At 44.8% G+C, this 26,185-nt stretch overlaps 1 pseudogene; it reads right to left on the bottom strand.

Annotated features, from left to right (window-relative positions):
• Positions 1 to 1,071: 1,071 nt before the first annotated feature.
• Positions 1,072 to 25,868, bottom strand: LOC123517359 (annotated as a pseudogene).
• Between the last annotated feature and the right edge of the window lie 317 nt (positions 25,869 to 26,185).

Here is a 26,185-nt window from a genome sequence, read left to right on the forward strand (position 1 = left end):
TAATGGGTGGAAGCTGAAAATCTCTTCTCATACTCTTCAAGTGTACCTAAAGGCGCTATAGGCCATAACACTGAAAATAAAAAGTAGTGGTTGTGGTGGTGGTGGTGGTGATTTCTATTCTTATTAGTGTTATCTTATTCCTGAACTCCACCGGTTATTCTCCTTCCTCTCTGTGTCTCTGATCTGTCACACGCCCGGCATCAGTAACCAGTGGCCTTGAGACCACTAAAACTCGTCCCTAGCCTGACGAGACAACACATTAACGATTCCCGGGCTCTTCGGTCTTTCAATTCAATTCAATTCAATTATTATTAGACGTTGCCTCAAAACATACTCAATGTATAGTATGTATTTATGTAAGCAATATAGCCAAGTAAATCTAATGAACCTCTCTCTCTCTCTCTCTCTAAGGATGGAGACGACAGACCCGGGTCGAGAGACTACAGACGACAGATTAATACAGTCAGCACCTGAGAAGTGAGGAGGGCCTGGTTCGGGAGACACGTGTGCCCACCATGAGAGGGACGCGGCACACCGGACACGCCTACTGGTCTGAGAGCAAGAGCCGAGCTCGTGACAAGGTTGCCGGGAATAATCATCCAACACCTCCCAACAAACTGCAGAGTATTCAACATCACGCCAAGTAGTACATCCACACACACACACACACACACACACACACACACACACACACACACACATACGGAAGGTGGGACTCACACGGATATCTTCATTAGGGTGAGGTCAGGACATTTTCACTCTTCTTCTCTAACACACTACTTTGATCTTCTCACTCGCTATTTCTACTGTTTGTTTTTTCGGTCGTTGCTTTTCTGAATTCGTTAAGTGCATGTCTCCCTGCCTCCCGCGACACTGCTGCACGAGACAACACCTGCTCTGAGATCGTCGGGTGAAGCACGCAATGTAACAGTAAAGGCTACAAAGCAACCTCCGTCTCGTCTCGTCTTCCCTTAGACGCTAAGGTCACCGCCACCTTGACCTTACATGCCATTGTATCCTGTTCCCTAACACGCCGTTGAGTGGCGCCAGTGCGTGGCTCAGAAGATACGTTCACTTCACACCTGTTGTCTGCCTTTGTATAATATTGCGGTAACTCCTCAACACCACACCAATGGTACTGGCAGTGGCGCTGTTTTGGGAGAGGCGACCACATCATACACAAACCTATCCACCCACCCATCCCCAGCCTCATCTACACACACACACACACACACACACACACGGCGGGAAGCTGAAAGGGTGCAAGCCCAGGAAACCTCAAACGTGGCCTAAAGGCCCTATCACACTGGCCTATGATACGTAGAAAGAAGGAACATCCGCTCTAGATAGCTGGAACTTGCCCGGGATTAGCGGAACCAAGTTGGGATGGCTTCATATCCATCCCGGTTCTCCGTATGCTATCCCAATGGAAAAGTAAACATGATATATGTAATAAAAACTTTTCATTTGAACTAAAAAGAATATGACTAAATTTTTCATATTGGAATACTAAATAATATTTCATCAATTTAGAAAGGTAAAATATGTATATCATGTCGATAGTTTGGGCTCATGGCAACCACCTCTGACTGTAATGTTGCCATCGCGCACGTCTCAGCTTTTCTCTAGTTTTTTTTACTTACTTTTCTTCAACAAGAGGAAGTGCAAATGCAGTTCCTGGACAAAGCACAGGCTGAGGTATAAGCGGCATGGTTTTGCTCTGGTTTATTTTGATTAGGCTTTGTCTTGGTTAGTGGGCCGTGATAGCCCCTTAAAGGGGCTATCACACTGGCCACCACCTACCTGCGTATTTACGCCCACACACACACACGTACCTCTCTACATCGGTGAGTCCCTTCTCCTCCTGTCTGTAGTGAGACACCCTGCGAACTGCCGAGTGTTCTTCCTCCCCCTCCTCTTCCTCCTCCTCCTGCCCCGCCGAGGCTTCCAGGGAGTCCGCCTCCTGCCGCTCCTCCAGGTCGTGCCTGAACTTGAGGTAGTGTTCGTGACCGTACGTATTATGGCGCCGCAACTGCTCGTGGCGGGGGCGCGCCGAGCTACGCGTGGACTGTGACCGGTGGTGGTGGTAGCCGCGGTGGTGGTGGTGGTGGTGGTGGTCAGCAGAGTCGTGGTGGGCGGGATGGTGACGCCCGTGCAGGTGGTGGTGGTGGTGGTGGTGACAGTCACATTCGCTGAGCTGACGGTGGAGTTTTTCCTGCACGTTGCGGCGACTGTTGCGGTAGAGGTGGTGCTGCACCATGTAGTGGCGATGGTGGTCCTCCCGCACACTGGGCGGCCCCTGGGGAGGCCGAGCGTGCTGGCCGCCGCTGCGGTGCTTGCCGTAGTCCTCGCCGCCGCGGGTTGACCTGCAGGACTTGGTGGAGGGCGTGCGGGACAGCCCCAGGAAGGGACTGCTGAAGATTTTCCGCAACAGACTTGGACTGACGCCGTCGCCAGCAGTCTGCAGGTGGTGCGCCGCGTGACGCTGTGTCCGCTCATCGCTGACAGGAGTGAGGGAAGCCTCCCTGTTGCAGACTCAGCCAGGGAATCCAAGGGGCTGGTGTCGGGGCGGCCGCGTGAAGTGCTTCGCTTTCTGAGGGTGGGCCGGGCCACGGCTTCGTCCAGCTCGGTGCCAAAGCTCTGCGAGCGGATCATTTCCTCGCGGGGCACTGCCAGGCACTCGGGATTGGAGCTCCGCCGCGTCGGAGTGGGAGTGGCCGGCGTTTTGGTGACCGTTGGGGCGGTCACTGGTTCCGGTGCGTGAGCGTGAGAGGTCGTGGGTTTGGCGTCTGACGCAGCAGTGAGACCTTCCGTCTGGCCTTCGTCCTTCTCGTCCGGCACAAAGCCCAGGTTGTCGCATCCTCTGGCCGCGGACGCCTCTTCCGTCTCGTCCTGCACGTAGAAGAAAACATTCTTGCCGCCGCTGCTTCTGAACTGGTTCACCTCTCCCTCCTGCTGCTGGAGGCTCGGAGCAGGCGATGGGTCCCTGAGTGTGCCGAGGCTGCACCATGGGTCTCGCGAGGCGCCAAACGCCTCCTCTATGTTGAGAGTGACGCAAGGCTTCTTCCTCGTCCTGCGTGCTGGGGAAACCTCGGCATCCCCCCCAGGCTCTCCTGCAGAGCCGGAGGTCTTCCGTTCCATGCGGTAGGTGGAGGCGTAGGAAGGCGGCGGGCCGGACAACGAGCGTCGCTGCGACGGTCTTCTGCTGGTCACCAAGAGGGAGTCATAGGACGGGGGAAGATCTGCTTCAGGTGCGGGGTTGTGGCTGAGGCAGGGGCTGGGCCTTGGAGGCGCTGTGACTGTGGCAGGTGGGGACGGCGTGCTGGGCTCCACCACGACCTGCGGGGCAGCGCATGATGTACCCATGCAGTCCATTCCAATGGATTCTCCGTCGCGTGACTCCCACTCGCTGGAGGCGGCGTTTTCTGGCCGTCCACTTTGCTCAAAGGGACCGTTCACTTCTTCCACAGTGGAGGAATCCGCCATGGCAGCGGCTGGCACCGGTTAAAACTTTACGCGAGGGGCGCCAGGCGCGTGGTGGGCGAGGCCACGTGCCAGCGTGCAGGTTGTGGGCGCACAGTGGATGGAGTACGGCGTCAGGATGATGGCGAGAGTGGTGCGGGGAGGAGATGAGAGGGCGATGAAGGAGGAGGCGAGGGTGTGGCGAGGTGTGACACAGGTGTCGTCACGAGTAGGCGGCTCAATGTTTCACTCAATCATTCACTCACCTGCAAAATACAACAATATTTTACACACATATGTATCTGCATTTCGTAGTAATGGTGGAAATGATGGTAGTAGTAGTAGTAGTAGTAGTAGTAGTAGTAGTAGTTCACGAGACAGAGGGACGTGATTCAATGGATTTACCCAGTAGTGTTTGTAAAGGTAAATCAATATAGAGTAGAGTATCCTGTGGAGTTATAGGTGGGGCTACACCCACACACCACACACCAGCCCGGCGTGATGACTGACAACTATCCACCATCCAGCATGGAAGACACTAACACCAACCTTTCTTTCTCACTTAACACACACACACACACAAGATCATGCCGTCGAGGGCACCACGCACGGACCGATACCACCACAGTGCGATACCCACCATGGTGCGACCAATAAACCATTAGGTTAGCGAACTAATCTCCCCGCCTCCCCGCCATCCCCGCCAGGCATATTTTCAGTATGTATGTAATGCCATCCGAATAAACCGTATATTATTACTTTTATTATTATTATTATTATTACTATTATTATGATTATTATTATTATTATTATTATTATTATTATTATTATTATTATTATTATCATTACTACACACATTAACAAAAATTAATTTTCCTACCTACTCTCATCTCGAGTTAAATATTTATATCTTTTCTTTAAGTTTCTCTTTATTAAGAGGTGATGGTGGAAGTGGAAGTGGAAGTGGAGGTGTAGGTGGAGGTGGAGGTGGAGGTGGAGGTGGAGGTATAGGTGTAGGTGGAGGTGGAAATGGAGGTGGTGGTGGTGGTGGTGGTGGTGGTGGTGGTGGTGGTGGTGGTGGTAGTGGGTGGAGGAGGCAGGGAGACATATGAGAGGAAGGGGTACAAGAGGAAGATAGACAAGAGAGAGAGAGAGAGAGAGAGAGAGAGAGAGAGAGAGAGAGAGAGAGAGAGAGAGAGAGAGAGAGAGAGAGAGAGAGAGAGAGAGAGCACAGGTGTGAGATATGAGGGGTGAGGGGATGGTGAGGCCAGTGTAGGGGGTCAGCTGTCTCCCTTCCCCTCCTTTACCCCTTCCCTACCCCCGCTCCTCCTCCCTCACACAGAATGAGACAAGTACCATTTCCTCTTCAACCTACATTAATGACCCTCCCCCTCCCCCTCCCACCCTCCTTCCTCCATACCTCCCTCCTTCCCTTTCCTCCTCCTCTTCCTCCCTTACCTCATACTGCACCCCCTTATCTCTCTCATCCATCTCTCCCCCTTTTCATCGTTTCTCTCTCTCTCTCTCTCTCTCTCTCTCTCTCTCTCTCTCTCTAAGTGAAGTAGGATCTGAATGATCTTGAGAGAGAGAGAGAGAGAGAGAGAGAGAGAGAGAGAGAGAGAGAGAGAGAGAGAGAGAGAGAGAGAGAGAGAGAGAGAGAGAATCTTAGGACAGCATCCGTGACTAACTGACTGACTGATTAAGTAACCCACCACTGACTGACTGACTGACTGACTGACTGGTTCACTGACTGACTGACTGACTGGATGGAGTGAGCAAGCATCTCCTCGATTGATTGTTGATTGCTTGTCTGAGTACAACTGGCGTGGAGGGTCCGAGGCGTCACTCAGCCATGGCGGGCCGAGTACCGCACGCCACAACACGGCCGCGACTCCCACGCTTCACCTCTCAGGCTTTTTATTGTGTTGTTGGGCACTGCTTGGTGTGTGTGTGTGTGTGTGTGTGTGTGTGTGTGTGTGTGTGTGTGTGTGTGTGTGTGTGTCGTGCCACTTCACCTCCCTCGTCCGTTTAGATTGAGTTTTACCGGTACGATGTGCACATAAAGAGGAGGAACAGAAGGTGGTGGTGGTGGTGGTGGTGGTGAGAGGAAGAAGAAATAATGATAATAAATACATTCCTTTACTATTCTTTGTAATTCTTTGCAACACCAATAAGTGAGTGAGTGAGTGAGATTATAACGTAATATGTGGTTTACTTCACAGCAATATCCATCACACACACACACACACACACACACACACACACACACACACACACACACACACCACCGCCATTGCCACCAGCTAAGCGCCGTGTGACGTAACACTCAGGACGCGGGTAGACGAGGTGGAGGTGGAGGTGGAGGTGGCGGTGGTGGTGGTTGAGTCGCGCCAAGGACGAGGCCTCTCCATGGCTCCTTCCTGTATCTGGTCGCACCCACTTTTATATTTATGTCTTTCATTATTTGCAGTGGCAGAAGGAACGCCTCTCCCTCTTTGCTTGTTAGGTGGAGTGGTGCACGTGCCAAGTGTGTGACAGCGGCTTCCCTTGAACTGGGGCAGGGCGGGACTCGCTACTTTGAACAGTCTGCACTATGTGGTGCAAGGCAGTCAAGTGTTTTGATGGCTGTGATACCCTAATCAGGTTTAGGTGTCAACAAGGAGAAATAACGCTTGTAAGATTACAATTTATCATAGGTGTGACAGCAGCTTCCCTTGAATTGGGCCAAGGCGGGACTCACTGTTTTGAATAAGCTGTGATGGAAGACAGTGAAGGGTTTTCATGCCTAATAGTCCAATGCAGTTCATTACGTGTCAACGTCTGGACAAATGACAAAAAAAGACACTATCATCTTCCCTCTAATACTTTGAACAGGTTATAGGGTAGTATAAGTCAGTCAGGTGTTTCAAGGACTGACATTTCAATGCCTTATCAGGGGAAAATAACGCCCCTAAGAACACAATTATTGTCAGTCTTTGTGACAAACGAGGCGGGGTGAGAATCATTAATTCGAACAGGGTATAGTAGAAAGCATAGAGTTTTGAGGGAGTGTTTTCATGACTGTGGTGATAGTTTAGTAAGGTTTGCGTGACAACAAGGGTGAATAAAGCCCTAAACACACAACTGGTCATCTTGGTGGCAGGCTGGGAAGGGTAAGAGACTCGACTTCTTAATTCCAACAGGCTGTAGTGGGGTGGAGATGGAGGCGTGTCTTCATGAGTGGTCGTTTAATAAGGTTCACGTGTGAACAAAGGGAAATACGCCCATAAGAATACGATTTGTCATGTGTGACAGCGGCTTCCCTTCAAGTGAGTGGGTTACTATGTGAGGCTATACAGTACAACATTACTGGACACTTCTAACAGGCTGTTGTGGATCACAGTCACCGTTGTTTTCAGGAGTGGATTTAATGGTTGCGGTAACACTTTAATAAAGTTTGTGTCAACAAATATAATGAACCATGAATGCGATCTTTGAAAACATCACGTGAGACAACACTAAGCGTGAGACAACACTAAGCTTAGGAATGCAGACCTGTAAGACAATAGTGGATTTAGATAACAATGAATACTAACAAAAATCGAGTAATTACTAGAAAAACCAAGGTTGTTCACTCATCAGGATAATTATCAAATGCTACAAAATTATCAATGAAGTCTGCGTAGGTGTTTTTTCTTTATTTATGACGTAAAAGAAACCTTGGAAGCTAAGTAACATCCACCATGCCCTGATGAAGTCAATCGAGGCGAGGCGGTGAGGCGGCGAAACCCTCGACAACACCAGGCTGAACAGTAACTCAAGTGCAAAGGAGACAATGTTACTGTACGAAGGAAGACATGGAAGGTGTAATCTATACACCTATTACTGCTGGTGCGGGAAGGAAGTTATTGCTGCTTGTTATTGTGTGTGTTGTTACGCATGGAGGAGGAGGAGGAGGAGGAGGAGGAGGAGGAGGAGGAGGAGGAGGAGGAGGAGGAGGAGGAGGAGGAGGAGGAGGAGAGACACACACACACACACACACACACACACACACACACGGGGACGGAGACGGGGCCACACGAGCATAAAGCCCAGGCCCTGTAAAACTACAACTAGGTAAATACACACGATATCTTGATCCTTACTGTACAAGGCTGTTTGTCACAAGCTACACTAATTAGTAATATTTAGCAAGAAATGTAAGACAATACCCATAAAGGCGAAGGAGAGGAGAAGCAGGAAGAGGAAGAGAATACAAAAGAATGAAAAAAAGCAAACAACAAGAATTATGCTTGTTAGCGCTAACGAGGCCTTTCGCATGAACTACACTACAGGATCTACGTAAGCACATAAAGTGCTATTGTTCCATGGTAAAAAAAAGAAAAACGTTTGAGGACAATTATAAGTAACTACTGTAGACTGAGGACCAATTGGAATCCAGCACTGTTTCCGGTACTTCTGTCAGTCATTAGCGGCGTGTTTGGTGTTGTTGTTATTGCTTTCAAGAGGACAGTGTGACAAGTTAAGAACATAAGAAGCTGCAAGAGGCTGTCAGGCCTACACGTGGCATTCCCTGTATGAGCAAAGCTACTTAATTCCATCTATCATTCCCATCCTTACGTTTATATAATCTTTAAAGCTCCCTATTGACTCAGCACTAATAACATGATTACTGAGTCCGTTCCACTCATCAACCACTCTGTCAGAGAACCAGTTCCTTCCTATTTCTCTCCTAAGCCTGAATTTCTCTCCTAACCTAACCTAACCTAACCTAACCTAAAGCTTAACCCCTTCAGTACAGGGACGCATTTTTATCTTGAATTTGGGGAGTAATTAGACGATTTTATTGACATTAAGGAGGGTTTTATAGAGGACAGAAGATTAATGGCTAAAGTCTTCACTATTCTAATTCCTACAGAAGTTTCTAAAGCTGTATAAAATCACCAAATAGTAAGCAGAATAAATATGAGAACATGTCATGGTAGTGAAGAGGTTAAACCTATTATTTCTGGTTCTATCCTAGCTACTGATCCTAAAAACTTTGCTCATGTCCCTTTGATAAAACCCTATAGCTTATGCAGGGAACTCATGCTGAGGAATGAGGAACAAAGTACTCATTCATCACCACTTCACTCCACTATTATCATTACTATTGGTGGAAGCAGGCAGTCCAATGTAAGCTATAGTGCGCTACCGTATCGCACCACCATTACCAATGCAATGGTCGCCAACAGTTTAACAAGAAATCCACATAAGGGAAAGAAATGCAAGAACCTGACTCTCCATAATCTCTGTGCCATTTGGGATTGACATGAATGAAAGATCGAAGAGCTTTACAATACGAGTGCGTGTGTATCTCTAGCGGTTATTGCTTTCTTCAGATTATTTCCTCCCGCGTCGTGTTTTCTCTCTCCACCACCTCACTCCTCTAACTCGTCTTGCTGTCGTGCCATTAGGAGCAGCAAAGGTCAGAGGTCTTTGCCATCAGTCTCAATGCTGTGCTGTACTTGCTCCATATTACTTCATTCGTGCATTTACTTGCCCTAATTCTGTAATGCACCGTGTCTGCAGCCTCGTGGGTATATAGAGCTGCCTCGAGAATAGCGGTGCACTTGCCCGGCTGCTTATATAGTGTTCTTCTCATCCTGAACTCAGTCTCGTATTCTGAAACGCTTTGCTCTCTCACCATCACTGCTTTCCAAAGGCTCCAGTTAAAAGTACTCGTGGTTTTTAAGGAATTTTTTTGGTTCTGGTGATAAATTGGCACGTTTTCTATTTTAGTAAAAAGAGAAACTGTCTTGAAAACCCGACTAGTTGTCCCTGTGGTCTTAGAAAAATTGTTGTGGTGAAAGAGAAAGGCGTTTCTGAATGCGGTGTCTGTGTACTTGTTTGACAGAAGAAATAACACTAACAGCAATCAGTATCATGACAGAATCACGCCCATCTCATTCTGGCAGACGGCTCACTCTAGTAGACGGAACAGTATCTCTCGGTAGCAACACTGATTATTTCATTGTCACATACACGATACCATCGTCGCAATGGCTACATTAAATACTCCGGACGATGCACATACCACTTGTTAGATAAATAATGGTAATGAATATATGGCGACGGTAATAATGTATCCGATAGTGTTTCGTTCGCCACAGTGAAACAGGCGAGCGTGGTAAGTCTATATTGAACTTCCACCACTTCTCCCCCCACACGTTACCTTATCATGAGGACAGGATTACACAGGCCAATTACACATACTAGCCTATGAACGAGCAAACACCGAACTACCGGGCAGTGAAGGTGAGGCTTGATCCACACTACACTACCACACGCCCACGCCTCTCTACCAACACCTGTCATCAACGTGAGGGGTCTGTCTCAATGAACTAATATATACCTAACGCCACGCCCTCCAAAGGCAACGAGGCTGGCGCTAATCACTGTCGACACGGTAATAGATTAAGACCAATACTTTTGCTTTCATCAGGACAAGTTGGAAAGATCGCCGAGATTACTGGTGAGATTCTATGGTTCGTATTCAGAAACGCTTTGCTCTCTCACCACGACTGTCTATCAAAGGCCGCAAAGATTGTCAGCCCGCGGGTTCTCAAGAGCGTTTCGCCAGTTAACTTCTTCAGTGCTATGACGCATTTTCATATTCATTCTGCTTACTATATGGTGATTTTATAAAGCTTCAGAAACTTTTATGGGGTTTAAAATAGTGAAGACTCTGACCATTAATCTTCTGATCTCCATAAGCCCTTCCTAATGTAAATAAAATCGTCCAGTCACACCCAAAACTCATGGTAAATACGTTCCAGTACTGAAGGGCTTAATAGTGTAGAAATCTTGTTAATCTGTCTCTAGAATCACAGAAACACATTTAAAGATCAATGTAGGTTCAATTAGAGCCTTTTGAAGATGGTGGAGGTGCGTTCAGAAGCGTTTCAAAACATGGATCTCAAGAGAAGGTTTTCACTGACGATTGACGCAGATACCTTATCAAACTCTCACTAAAATCACAAAAAAACAAGCCCTGAAAATAGTAATTTCCACTAGAGATTGTTAAAAGATGTCTTACCTCGACGAAGCCTTTCAAAATATGGTAAACAACAACCTTTCTCAAGTGACGATGCAGATGCCTTGTTAAACTATTACACTGTGCGCACTAAAGGCACCCTTGGAACTATAAGCAACTGTCTTTAGAGATTGCCAAAAGATGTTTTGATCTCCATGAAACCATTGAAAATATTATCATATCTTCCTTTTTACACTGTCACTGTAATCACGACACCACCCTTGGAAACTATAACTTCCACCGGGGACTTAAAAGTAGTCTTATCTCAACGAAATCTTTGTAAATCAGGTCTCACGTGCGGACTTGTTTTTGGTTAGAGTCAGACCACGTGCTGCTACTACAATGATGTGTGGCAAGATGTGTAATGTCTCACACTCACGAGCTCCGCGCCACGCCAAGCCAGCCAGCCAGCGGTCCCTGCACAGAGCAAGTCAACAACCTGCTGGCTGCTGCATCCCCAACCCTTGCTCGTGTGTGTGTGTGTGTGTGTGTGTGTGTGTGTGTGTGTGTGTGTGTGTGTGTGTGTGTGTGTGTGTGTCTGGGTGAGGTGTTCTGAAGTGCTTCCTATGCTCTATTATAATGTCCTTTCCCCTCCTCCTCCTGTTCTCCTACCCTCTCCTCCCATCCCACCCATCAAACAAACACACACACACACACACACACACACACACACACACACACACACACACACCTGCCTCTACCATCATCCCACAGCATAATCAACTTCATCCTGCCTTACACACACACACACACACACACACACAGTTTGGGGAAGGTGAGATGGGATGCTGGAGGTAAAGAGAGTGGATAAGCATTCAGCCTGTATGAAGGACTGGAGGGCCAGTTAGCAGTAACACGTGAAAGCAGTGAAGGGTATGGACCACTCACTGTCTAAGGAGAAACTGGTGTCCGTCAGTTTATCGAGCCACCAAAACAATAACGTCAAACCGTCCTCCATACGCACAGGATCACCACACCCATAAGGACACCGCCAGCTACTGCGGAGAGAACTCAGCAGGACCTCCCAAGCTACGCCGTGAGATAGACTTGTTTCTCTAACGTGAACAGAGAGTAACATGTCGGAAAATGCCGATTATACGTACTTACAAAGAACATGAGAACATAAAGGAAGTTGAAAGAAGCCATCAGACCTACACGACGCAGTCCTTGTATAAAATAGGTCTATCTTTCCGTATCATCCCTCTTTATACTTCCTTACTCACTGCCGTCTTTAAAAATAATTCGGGGATCCGTTTTGGTATCCACTGCTATTTCAAAAGGCTGGATTTTCGTGCACGTGTGTGTGACAGCGTGTGTTTTACTTAAAGATCTGGCGCGTGAACGTTAATAACGTTAGCAGAACCATTGCGTTGATTACTTCAGTGTGCGCGAGTAAAAAGGTTTTCTCTAATAACCGCAAAATTCGTTTTCTGTGGTTCGCCCACCCTCAATGCAGCTGAGTCTGCCTGTATTTCTTCAATCAGTGAAAGAAACATATTTACATTACTATTCTTTATCATTTACTTCATCATTCCCATACTGCTACAAAATAAAGCTGATCTGTCTGGCTGGCAAAGCACGAAACAAAGGAAGAGAGTAATTTGGCCTTTCCCTCAAGCGTGCAAGGTTGCAATTGCAAGAAACTAATTAAAATAATAAAGAGGAATATACTATTACGAGACACCAATAAGAAAAAGATACATTAATTAATCTTGCGTTCCTCCTGCTAACCAGTACGTGTTTGTTGCCACCTGTCACCCTCTGTTAAAACAAGGAAAGGAATTGTTTGCGTGTTGTTACTTTATTCTACGGTAAAGCTTCAAAACTCATTCCACTGACTCGACACCAGCAAACACACACACACACACACACACACCATAATAATACTCGTACCAAGGTCAGAGTTCTTTTTTGAAGTGAACTCGACCATCACTGCTTCCCTTATTACGTGGCGATCGTGTTTATGAGAGAGAGAGAGAGAGAGAGAGAGAGAGAGAGAGAGAGAGAGAGAGAGAGAGAGAGAGAGAGAGAGAGAGAGAGAGAGAGAATCAAGCAAGGTATGAAGCGAAACAAACTCTCAACCCACCCTCGTCCTTGAAACCCTTTGCTAAAGTGACGAGTCCTATTACTGAGATCTTAAGTTGAGCCAGCCAACCAATAGAATCATAACCAATAACCATCAGCGGTAACAGTACTGATAGTGGCGGTAACAAAAACAATCACTGGCAACTCAACCCTCGCAACATGACACTTCACGACACCAGTTACTCATTTCCTATACACGGGAGGGATTCTACAAGTAACTATTCTTTCTCCCGCCCAAAATGAGATGACGATGAAGTGAATGGATGACAACACGAAGAATTACACTGTGGAATTCTATGAAAATGCGGATGAAGGAAAAATTGTTCAAGAAACTTAAGGATGCGAGAAATTTCCCTTCCCTTCCACCAGCGGAGATGAGAGAGGGTGGCTGGGAAGATCTTTTTTTCCTCGCCACTCTCCATTCTGTGGCTTCGTTCATTAAGTAACGGCAACGTTGAAAGGACGGGAGCTGAGAGAGAGAGAGAGAGAGAGAGAGAGAGAGAGAGAGAGAGAGAGAGAGAGAGAGAGAGAGAGAGAGAAACAGAGGGTTATTCACTGAGGCCAGCAAGAACATGAGGGTCACATGCATTCCTCCCCCTCCATCCCTGATCCCTCAGCGACCACCAAGGATCGACCCCTACTTCCCTCTCTCTCTCTCTCTCTCTCTCTCTCTCTCTCTCTCTCTCTCTCTCATCACAGTATAAAGAAGAAAGATTAATTACTAAAAATGTAGTAGTAGTAGTAGTAGTAGTAGTGATAGTGATAGTGATAGTGATAGTGATAGCAACACCAGCAGCTGTAGTAGTATTAGTAGTATTAGTACTAGTAGTGTAATATCGCAGGCATATGAGTAAGCATAATGAATGAATTGATGAACAAGGACAACACTGTGTTATGAAAACTAGCCACGGTGTATTAGAGTTGACAATAACACTACCAGTAAATCATTCATCCCAACCTTTGTACAAGAAGTTTTCTTTCTTGCAGTTGAGTCGACGAGTCAATAGTTATTTCCTCTGGTCCACTCTCCACTCCTTCCACCACCTCCACTCCGTCCTCCACTTTGGACACATGATCACACCCCACTGGCCTAGAGCGTCCGCCAGACAGCTCCTCTATATCTGAGTCTATGCCTCGGTCCAAATCTAAATAGAAAGAGTCTCGTGAGCCACTCGATCCTGTCCGTAGCTTCAAGCTTAAGTTGGAACTGTTACTGTCGGAATCCAGAGTGCTAGCCATCCTGCCTCACTGTTGCCGGGCTCAATGACACCTCCATGTGCCCGGCTCGGGTTCAAACGTCTCGCGTGGGGATGTAAACAACATAAGATGCTGCCGCGCCGCCCTTGGTCCCGTCACCCGTGCTGCCATCTACCGCCAAGAGGAAGGGTCGCTGGCGGGGCTCTCACTTTGTTTTGTGAAATTTCCTTAGAACACCGAAAAAAATCATCAGATATAGAAAGATTTCCTCAAATCTCCAAATAATGAATTCAAAGGACTACAGGTTATTATTACAACTAATAAGACTTGCCGAGGTACCTTCCGTCCCACTGTCCAAGAAGCGAACGTAGTAGGCCGCAGCTGACTGCCGTTTGGCCAATCAGAAGTGTATCATTAGCATTTGAGAATGATAATCAATGATATTGCATTGTGAAAACGTCAATAAATATATGTATTTCATGTCAAGGCGTCAGCGCTAGAAGTAATTGAAACTCCCTATCTGATATATATATATATATATATATATATATATATATATATATATATATATATATATATATATATATATATATATATATATATATATATACTGTCACTTCCTACCCCCTAACGCCCCACCGCCACAAGGAGCAGTCCTCTACCACAAGCTTGTCCCGATACCACCTTCCACCACCGACCCTTACAAGAAGAGCACCATTCCTACGATTGTCAAATTCATAAATTCGTAATCAGCTTTGTTACATTCACATTCAGATTCATATTTTTATTTGCACCTTAGTATAACATCCCTACAGATTTCATTTTACTCCTACTAGCTTCCTAATTACAAGGCTTTTAATGATTTTTATCAGATGTAATCTTTAACTGCTGGAGTTGTGACGTTTGGAGTTTTGTATACACTCTAAAACTACTTGCTTTTACTATGTGTCCCTTCGATGTATATTTTCAGCCTCTCAATTGCCTTTTGTATTAATAAACCGCTAATTATTATTATTATTATCATTATTATTATCATTAGTAGTAGTAGTAGTAGTAGTAGTAGTAGTAGTAGTAGTATCATTACTGCACACACACGTCAGTTCGGCTGGTAGCATTCACCATACCAGACCACAGCACACCACACCACCACCGCCACATCACACCACCACTACCATCATACACCATAACATACCACACGACATAACACCAAACCATTACCACCACGGCTGCACCACACCATCATTACCATCATACACCATACCACACCACATAACACCACGCCACCATTACTATCACACACCATACTACACCACAACAGCCTGCCCACAGCCCTCAGCCACCAGAAGCAGTTGCATGGTAGGCTTCAGCGGGAAGCACTGGCAGGGTGGAGAGCAGCAAGACAGAAACAGTGAAGAGCTGGTGTGGCTAGGAGTGAAATGTTGCTTTTTCAAGAATAAAAGGAAAAGAAGATGTGATTATTGTTGCTTGGCTGGCTGGCTGTCTCCCTCAATGACCATGTAAATATTGTAAATAAGCCAATTCCGAGTATATTTTGTACATTTCTTTGTCAATAATTATCACTACTAAAATACTTTACAACAACATTCCTCATATTTTTAATCTTATATTCTCGTTTGAACGTGAAGGTAAGGCTGCCCATTAGACAGACAGACACACACACACACACACACACACACACACACACACACACATCCCACACTCATCCATCCATCATCCCGTCCCCTCCTTCCCCCACACCATCAATAGCTAATAGATAATGGATAAAGAGACAGGATACTATAAGATTACTACTCCCACGTAACAACAACTAAGTAAACACACACACACACACACGTTTTCTAACCGCTTCACTTTGACATGAGACAATTATCACCACCAAATAGAATATGCCAAATCTTTATAAGCATCTGCAAGAAAGTTATGGGTGAAAAAGAATAGATTTTGCAAGTGAAAAAGAATAGATTTTGCAATTTCTATCTCACAGTGACTGGCAATTAAAGTTGTACCAAGTGGCAGTACAAGAGTAAACACCACTTGAGGGGCTCTGTCACTTGTCTCTGATAGCCACACACACACACACACACACACACACACACACGTCAGTTAAGCTAATAGCAGTTACATACCATAACACAGCACACCACACCACCACCACCACTACCATCATACACCGTAACATAACACACCACACCACCACCACTACCATCACACACCTTCATACCACACAAGACCACCACCAACACACCATCACTACCATCATACCACACCAAACCACACCACACCACCACTAACATCACATCATACCACAGCACACCACACCGGACCACCACACCCGGTATCCCAACCACCCGGACCCTTCTTATCCCACAACAGCATCCAAGTCCGCACCCGCCCCGCCCCAGCCCAGCTTCCTATTCAGTGCACCCTCTGCACCAATCACCTCCCCGCTCCTGTTCCGTCCCACATCCTCTCCACCAATCACCGCCTAGCTCTGCCCAGTTCGGCCCCGCTGCCTGCTTCTGCTACAGAAACGATTCTTTAAACATATTTTCTCGGGTTTTCCATGTATTTCTAGATGTGTTCCGGACTCTGGGTATAAGAGAAGGTGGAGGAGGAGGATGTGGAAGGGAGAGATGGAGTGTGAGAGTGAGGGGAGGGGAGGAGGAATGACTCACCAAACGTACAAAAAAAAGCATCTCGGCGTAAGGGTAAGAATATTTTTCTTTTATTGATGGAGTTTGCATTGTTTTGATATCTGATTTGTTATTAGTAAAGTAAAGCAGGTTTCAAGCTGCAATAGAATTTAGTCTAGGTGTGTTTTGGTTTAACGAAAAAAAAAAAAAAAATAGCATTAAAGGCACTACATAAAATATAACTTTTTTAATAAGCACGCCTAGGATTGTTTTAATACTTGTTATAACACCTAAAGAATATGAAAAACATGACCCAAGTAATAATATTCCACAAAATTTAGTCTTTCTATTCATATTAAAAAAAAAAAAAATTAACGGTACCAAACTAGAAAACAAAAATCTTTATACGAGGAGGAATCTGTGTTATCTTTATATTACTGGAAAGCAAAAAAAAAAAAAAAAAAAAAAATCGTATTCAGAAGGTGTAATATAATGGAGTTAGGCGGTGCTTTCCATCTCGACATTATGTTGTGTTTGTGCGCCGTTATTTTCAGTTACAGACCCGGCTTTTGTAAACAATCGACCCGGTTACGTTTTTATATTTGCTTAAAGTATTTGTAGCGTCTAAAACTGTAGTGCATTCCAGTCTGGGCGGCGTTTTTCTTGTGGCGATTTTTTAAATGAATTACGTACGTAAATATTGGACCACAGAGACACCTCAGCCGTGCCTTCCTCCCGAGGTCAGTCCACCAATGTTTGCTTGCACTCCCCTTTGTTTCCAGACCCAGAGAATGAAGCAAAGCTAGAAACAACAATCAAAATAGATAAATGGCCCATTACTGTGTTAAATAAGACGATGGTTATATATACGCCCACTATAACCCGGACCAAGACGCCCTCACACCAACCCCAGTCCCTCCCCGTGTCAACTCGCCAACATTTCCTTCCATTTTTAGTATTTCCTGGACATTTGCTGCTGTTGCCCATATGAAATGCATAAAGTGCAGTGATAGGAAGAAGAAATGAGGAATACAAGTGTGTGACGAAGTAGTAGTAGTAGTAGTAGTAGTAGTAGTAGTGTGTGTGTGTGTGTGTGTGTGTGTGTGTGTGTGTGTGTGTGTGTGTGTGTGTGTGTGTGTGTGTCCGCGCGCGCCAGCGCTAGTGCTTTGTCGGGGGCAGGTCACTCAACGCAAGATTACCGGCTTGCTCTCTCTCTCTCTCTCTCTCTCTCTCTCTCTCTCTCTCTCTCTCTCTCTCTCTCTCTCTCTCTCTCTCTCTCTCTCTCTTTTTTACCATGTCACAAAAACCATAAAAACACCCTTGAAAACCTGTCACTATTAAAAAGCCATATTCTAAAACGATCTGCTCTTCCACCACGAATGTTTTCCAAGGTGACAAAGAGAACTAGCCGGGTTCTCAAGATTATTTCTCTTATCAAGGCAGAAATGTTGATAGTCTGTCACTAGAACCTTAAAAACATCCGTAAAAATCCTTACAACTTCAACTATACTCTTTTGACGAACTTTAGACACACAACCCATCACTTCGTTGGAAATTGGCGGTGCCTTAAGGCGTGGCTTCAAACTGGCTAGATAATACTCTAGACACGATGCTAATGCTAAGCCCTCCATACACTCCCTCATCCCAGTCTCTCTCTCTCTCTCTCTCTCTCTCTCTCTCTCTCTCTCTCTCTCTCTCTCTCATCGACAAAGGTATGCTGGATAGAATCAACGACTCGCAAATGTGTTTAGGGAGTGTATATAGCAAACAAGACCATGGCGATTTGCCAGCATAAAAAAACAGGTAATAATGTGGAATTACCTGATATATGGGCGTATGGGTTGGTTAAGTATATCGCAGTGCACATCCCGAGACTAAAAATATTGGGTATACTTAGCTGGAGGAAGGGAGAGTGAGGTGAGATGAGCTAATGTCTATCTCCTGCATTACGCGGAGAGTCACTGGTGAAAAGTAAAGACTGACGAATATTACGAACACAGTACTCGAGGGTTTCTGTTGCTCGAGCTGTATCTTTATTTATTGATTCACTTTTTTCACCTTCTCACGGCTTATGTGTTATCTTTATCATCATCTACAATATCTTTAGACTTTAGTAGTAACAATAGTATGTAATAATAGTAGTGGTTTTGACGAACTAGCTGATGTGAGGGAATAAAAAAAATAAAAAATAAAAGCAGACAGATTCGAGAATAGTAGTAGCTGTAGTAGTAGTAGTAGTAGTAGTAGTAGTAGTAGTAGTAGTAGTAGTAGTAGTAGTAAAACAAAAACAAAAAAAGGAAAAACAACATTCAGAAGTAAGTGAAAGATAAGGACACACACACACACACACACACACACACACACACACACACACACACACACACACACACACACACACACACATCATTAATTTCAATAAAGCCAAAATAATCACAGTATCATGAAAGAGAAAAACAAAACGTCACATGGAATGACAAGCAGCAATTCTTGGATCTGTGTTACAAAGGTTGACGTGTGTGTGTGTGTGTGTGTGTGTGTGTGTGTGTGTGTGTGTGTTGATTCGTGACCATCACCACCCCCCAGGGTCATGGTGTCGCCTGAGGGGGAAGTCAGCGCACAGCTCACTCATTCACTGGCGGAAGGAGGGAAGAAAGCCGTCCATCCATAACCCCGACAGTCGCTGGCTTGCTCTAAAGGTGTTCATTAATGGTGGTTAAGGCTGTTTATGTTCCGACAACCTTGCCATCGTCCTTTTCCCCGACACTGCTTGGTGCCTGTTCAATGCTTTCCGCGCCGAGCGTGGGATGTACAGTATGTAATGTATACTTCTATACATTCTCCAGACGAAATATTACAGTGCGCACTGATCAGTAATAGTCTGATACCTAAATGCAATAAAGAGAAGGGTTGCCTAAGACACATTCTAAAAACAGACTCCTAACTATAGTCTGATCAAATCGAGTATATCCATCTTACTGATATACAGCCGACACACAAAAATTGGCAGGCTGTGACGCACCCATCACGGCTCAAAGCTATACGCTGAATCATGACATCCCGTCCCGGCTCGCCTGACTGCCTACCTGCCTGATTTACTGTCTGACTGACTGCATAGAAGTAATACTCGTCAAAAATTAATAAGTAAAACGAAACCATGATTACTATGATAATATAGCGAGTTTCTTCACGAAGAAAACGTACACGTCATTTCTGCGAACAACATGAGACCCAATTGGAATATTTGATGGCGTCTGTTTGCAATCGATAAGTGTAGTTGATGATTGGCGAGGCCTGACAGCCACTGGCAAAAGTTTATATATTGTGGATTTAGCATGGCTAGTGTCTGGAACGAGCTATCATGCATCTTGCACACGGAAAAATGAATCCTTTCATACTTTCTTTACGCTACTAGGCATACAAAGACAGACAGAAAAGAAGAAAAAACACTTCTTTAATCCTTTGGTAATCCTTATGGGTCTATTCCTTAGGGACTAACATCTTTAGTGGGGCTTTCTTCGTCTTCTTTAAGGTCTTTGTCCCATTCACGTGAAAAAGAAAAAAACCCAAAGAATTATGGGCAGAATAGTGCAGGTGGCCTCGTGAAAAGCGTGGTTATTGGGATGCTGAGTCTTGCTGACCATGAAAAGTGTTAGGATGAAGGCAGGATGAATGCACCACGAGAGACGACTTCGCCTGGGTTGCCGCCACCGTCATGGTAGCAAGTTATTTTCTTTTCCTTTCGTTTTTTTCTTTTTATCTTTTTCGACTCGTTATCAGTCAGGCGATAAGTAATCACTAAAGTCCGGATGATTCTTGATTGTCCTTAACTCTACTTTAGCAATGCAGTGATGCATGTCTGCAGCATCGCTTGCTGGGGGTGTGTGTAGCACAGATATGACTTTTGAGACACGTCAAGTGTATATACTGTGGCAGAGTGATGAGAGGGAATGCAGGGTGAATGAGAGGCGTTATGGAGACAAATAGCCCTTTGACTTCATCCTTTTTAGCGCTGATCTATGTGTGTGTGTGTGTGTGTGTGTGTGTGTGTGTGTGTGTGTGTGTGTGTGTGTGTGTGTGTGTGTGTGTGTGTGTGCCCCCACCATCTGTACTCACCAACAAGAGGTGTTATAGTACAACGCACAGGGATGGAAGGGACCACTGTAACGCAAAAGGTGTATAATACTTGATCCAGGTGTGTTCTGTTGAAATGAGAGCCTTGTGTAACTGCAGTACTCCCCCCTCCAATTATGTACGGAGCCGCTCTGAAGCCAGCCTTGAATATGACAGCAGTCCTCACAATTCATGAGACGATTCATATACTGTACTATATATGTGGCTACGCTATTGTATGAAACGTGGTTCCTATCCTCTGCCAAGGTTAAAGACAAACCAGCATAGCATAGCATAGCCTACTTAAGTATAGAATGTGGTGGTGACTGGTGAGAGGAAACAGGGAGAAGCAAAGTATGGCCCATTTTCTGAAACACCCGCGCCGCACCTTCATAATTTTCAAAGGGGTCTAGTTGAAAAGACACGGGTTTTCAAGGATGTTTCTGTGATTCTGGTGACATGTAAACCCCTTCAATACTGGGACACATTTTTACCTTGAGATTAGTGTATGATTAGACCATTTTATCGACATTAGGAAGGGTCTATGGAGGTAAGGAGATTAATGGCCAGTCTTTACTATTTCAACAAGTTTTCTGCATTATCAACAGGAAAATACTTTTTAGAACTCGGCTAAACGTCCCTGTGGTCTTCCAAAATGGTCGCGGTGAGAGAGGGAAGCTATGTCATCAAGTGCATGAGCGTTTCGACTATTGCCTTCTACATTGCCTTCTATTGTTTATCTTCACGTGGGTTTGCAGGTTTCTTAACAATGAGGGTTGTTAGCTGCGCTGATTAGGGTGACTTGCCAGCTGTACTACGTGTCGATTAGAGCTTCACCTTGGCTTCTGCGGCCACGGACGCCAGGAAACTTTGACGGATGTTTGTTAGCCGTGGCCATCATGCACCTTAGTAGTAGCAGTGGCAGCAGTATATAGTAGTAGTAATGGTGGTGGTGGTGGTAGTAGTGGTGGTGGTGTAGTGGTGGTGGTGGTAGTGGTGGTGGTGGTGGTGGTGGTGGTAGTAGTGGTGATGTAGTAGTAGTAGTAGTAGTAGTAGTAGTAGTAGTAGTAGTAGTAGTAGTAGTAGTAGTAGTAAAAGTAGAAGTAGTAGCAGTATATGAGAGAGAGAGAGAGAGAGAGAGAGAGAGAGAGAGAGAGAGAGAGAGAGAGAGAGAGGAAGTGGAATAGGAGGGTGTGGCTTTGTCGCCTGATTGTGATTGTTAAATGGACAAGGACGGAAAGAGAAAGGAGGAAGGAAGAAGGAGAAGAGGAGGAGAGTAATGAGCGAATACGCGGAACAGGAAACTAGATGAAAGAGGGAGGACGAAGAAGGAAACGATTGGAAAAGAAGGGAAAAAAAGATCAATGGAATAACAACAATAACAACAACAAATGGCGTTCTACATTCATACTATTATAACTTGGAAGTGGAGGGAGAGGGAGAGGGGATGGGGATGGTCGGAGAGAGAGAGAGAGAGAGAGAGAGAGAGAGAGAGAGAGAGTGGAAGCAAAGGAGGAAGACGAGTAGGAAGAAGCTTATTATGGGACCTTATGGAATGAATACTTTATGGCACTTTCCTCTCCCGCAGTGACCGCTCCCGCCATCCCCCGCCGTGGTTAACCTTGCAGAGAGAGAGAGAGAGAGAGAGAGAGAGAGAGAGAGAGAGAGAGAGAGAGAGAGAGAGAGAGAATAATTTGGTAAAGTAGAAAAGAATAACGAGGTGGTTTTAACATAACTTTTTTATGAATACATTGCGCCTTCGAAAAAGCACCTCTCTCTCTCTCTCTCTCTCTCTCTCTCTCTCTCTCTCTCCAGAAACACCACAAGGTCACTACAAGAAATCGTGTCATTGTTGTAGAAAGTTTAGCGAGCTGCAGCGGAACTTAAAGTAACGATCTCTCTCTCTCTCTCTCTCTCTCTCTCTCTCTCTCTCTCTCTCTCTCTCTCTCTATATATATATATATATATATATATATATATATATATATATATATATATATATATATATATATATATATATATATATATATATATATAATACTTTGTTCCACTTCACATCTCCATGACAAATGATGTTCTTCAAATGGCGAGCCTTGAAAGCACAAAATAGGTAACATATCACCATATGAATGTCCCTGTCAGCGCAACACATGTGGAGGGAAAAAAAAGTTACACTATAATTTCAGGACCAACCAACAGATTGTGTCGTGTGGAACGGATAAGGAAGACCTAAACCATTTCCTCCCACACTGCCCAGCCTATACGCTATGAAAGATACAGGGTCCTTATGCAGAAAATGAAGAACAGCCAGTTGGAAAATTACTTTTTGAAAAATCTAATATAGAAGAAAAAAAAATATGTAAATTTTGGAAAATAAGAGAATACAAAGTAAAAATTTTAAAGTTACAGACCCAAACAAAAACAAAAACCAAAATCAATCAAGAAATGCCGATATCCAGGCTACACTTCCGACAATCAACTGAACTGAACTGATGGTACCAGGGTTGTTATACTTAAAAGGTGCATATAAAAAAACGCTCTCTGGTCTCTCACCACAATTTTTCAAGGCCACAGAGATAATTAGCGGGGTTTTCAATAATGTTTCTCCAGTTAATAATGTAGAAATCTTGTCACTCTACCTCTAGAACCGTAATAACACCTTAAAAAAAAATTGTTTAAATATAAGTAAAGCCTAGCCTCAGCTTCTGACTGTCATATCTGCACTTACAAATTTCTTTCTTATATATATATATATATATATATATATATATATATATATATATATATATATATATATATATATATATATATATATATATAAGAGGGATCAACCAAAGGGAATAAAATAAAGAGTAAGACCAGTTCCTAAAGAAGACAGTCAAAAGAAAAGCCAAATATTACGAGGAAAAGCTATTTGAAACTTCCCTCTTGAAACAATTAAGGCCATAGATATACATAGGAGCAGATCAACACAGGAGCACAAAGGATCGGCTCTATTACATATATTACACTTAATTTACTAGGCTCGTGTATTTCAATAACTCAGCCTACTGCATATACAAAAAAAAAAAAAAAAAAAAAATGTTTTCGTCATCAACCATTTCAGACTTGGCCTTACTATATACTTCTTTAAAACCACAGTTCAACATTTACAGGATCAAAGGATCACGGTGTAGGTGGTTATAGGCACAGCGTTACCGACACTTTAACAGCTGGGATGTGGGCATTCATAAATCAGCAGGTGCAGTCCGGAAGCAGCGATCGCGTGATGTGATATACGATTCGATAGCATTAGGCTGCGGCAGGAGGAAGTGCGCCTCGTAACCCCTCTCGACTGGACGGGTTTCGAAGGCCAGATTATTATTGTGTGAAAACTGAATGACGGAGATGGACAGATAAGGAGAGAGAGAGAGAGAAAGAGAGAGAGAGAGAGAGAGAGAGAGAGAGAGAGAGAGAGAGAGAGAGAGAGAGAGAGAGAGAGAGAGAGAGAGAGAGTAATTCACCCAGCCAGTTTTCCCCATTACTGAGCGAGCTCAGGGTTCATAGACCGATCTTCGGGTAAGACTGAGACCACATCACACACTCCACACACCGGGAAAGCGAGGCCACAAGCCCTCGAGTTACATCCGGCACCTATTTACTGCTAGGTGAACACGGGCCAAATATTAAAAGGCTTGCCTATTTGCCTCGCCGCTTCCCGGGACTCGAACCCGGCCCTCTCGATTGAGTCGAGCGTCCTAACCACTACACTACGCGGTGTGTGTGTGTTTCACTGTTTGATCTGTTGCAGTCTCTGACGAGACAGCCAGACGTTACCCTACGGAACGAGCTCAGAGCTCATTATTTCCGGATAGGCCTGAGACCAGGCACACACCACACACCGGGACAACAAGGTCACAAATCCTCGATTTACATCCCGTACCTACTCACTGCTAGGTGAACAGGGGTTACACGTGAAAGGAGACACACCCAAATATCTCCACCCGGCCGGGGAATCGAACCCTGGTCCTCTGGCTTGTGAAGCCAGCGCTCTAACCACTGAGCTACCGAGTGTGTGTGTGTGTGTGTGTGTGTGTTTTTTTTTTTTTTTCAGGCCCCAAACCTATACCACTTACTTGTGGCACTAAAATACTGACTCATGCTTGCAAGTTAATAAGATAAAGTTTGAAAAGTGCAGGGTTTGGAGAGAGAGAGAGAGAGAGAGAGAGAGAGAGAGAGAGAGAGCTGGACACATCGTAGAGACTAATAAATACGGTATAGCCCACGTAAAACTTTCGATCACTTAATGTGTAGAAAAAATCGTTGTCCTACTATGAAAACTACTTTAGCTTATCAGTCCGTTTATAAGATGCCGCAGTTTAAAGCACCGGTACAAATCACATGTAGGCTACAGGTTGTGCACTTATAAACAGTAGATGAAAAAAGAAAAGAAAAAATAAAAATAAAAACATTCATGCACATTACCACAACTGAAAATTAAAGACGCACCAATTTCAGATTACATAACAGACAAAGGAGGAACACTGCACGGGAAAGACTATAACGAATGATATTATATACCCCGCCCCCTCTCTCTCTCTGAATTAAAAAAAGTCAAAAGAAGTGACTAGCATCATGAAAGTCATGAGCTAAATGAAAGGTACACGGTGAAACAAGATACGTACAATATGGGATGGACACTAAATAATGGGAAAGAAATAATAATAAATAAACAAGATGATGGATCCGTACACAGACAAATGAGAGAGAGAGAGAGAGAGAGAGAGTAACGAGGAACACTTCCCAGTAAGTAATATGAAGACTGGGGGGAAATAAAGAACCAGAATAAGATGTAAGGTAAAGAACCACACTATGATATATAGGGGATAAATGAGTCGGGAAAGAAAGGTGGTGCTTATTTCCGAACGAGAGAAATATGTAAGCACAGTACGTAAGTGAAATAGTGGTGTACTTACAAAACATAGGTGAGCACACTCGACTGGTATATCCGATATCATGCGTTAGTTTTGCGAGCAAGACTGGTGTCTCCACTTCCCGGAAAGCGCGACGTGTACTGCTGTAGCGACTAGCGAGTATGTGACTATGTGCTGTGTGGGGTGCCTTGAGCCGCGAGTCGTGAGTGCCGAGCCGCCAGCGGGAAGACAGGCAAGGGAGGACGCGTGTGGCAGCGGGGACCACTGGAAGCACTGTGGTGTGGCGCCGCGAACCAACCGTGCACTTCACCACCCTTCATATTAGTGGTTTCCCCTCCCTGTCATCCTTCGTGATACCTCAATTTATGCTATTGACAACCTGTTGGGATTCGATGGAAGCATTATACTTTGATTCCATGTTTCCTGAACGTATTGGCAGATTTTTTTTTTTTTTTTTTTTTTGGTGGGGGTAGAAACCTTCTTTAGGTATCAACTCATTTAAAAAAAAGTTATATCTAGGTTGTCATTACATTTCAGGGTTATTAAGGCAGGAAAGTCCTCATCTTTGTTGGAAATGCATTTAAAAAAAAATCGTCAGACATAGGAAAAAGTAAAGTCCAACATGAACTGCCATGTACAGGCCTGCCAATAGGTACCGGTAGCAGCAGATTCCTTATTTTCCTATGTTCTCATGCCACCACGCCAAGCCC

This window comes from Portunus trituberculatus, chromosome 42 (assembly GCF_017591435.1).
Source record: "Portunus trituberculatus isolate SZX2019 chromosome 42, ASM1759143v1, whole genome shotgun sequence".
Lineage (NCBI taxonomy): Eukaryota > Metazoa > Arthropoda > Malacostraca > Decapoda > Portunidae > Portunus > Portunus trituberculatus.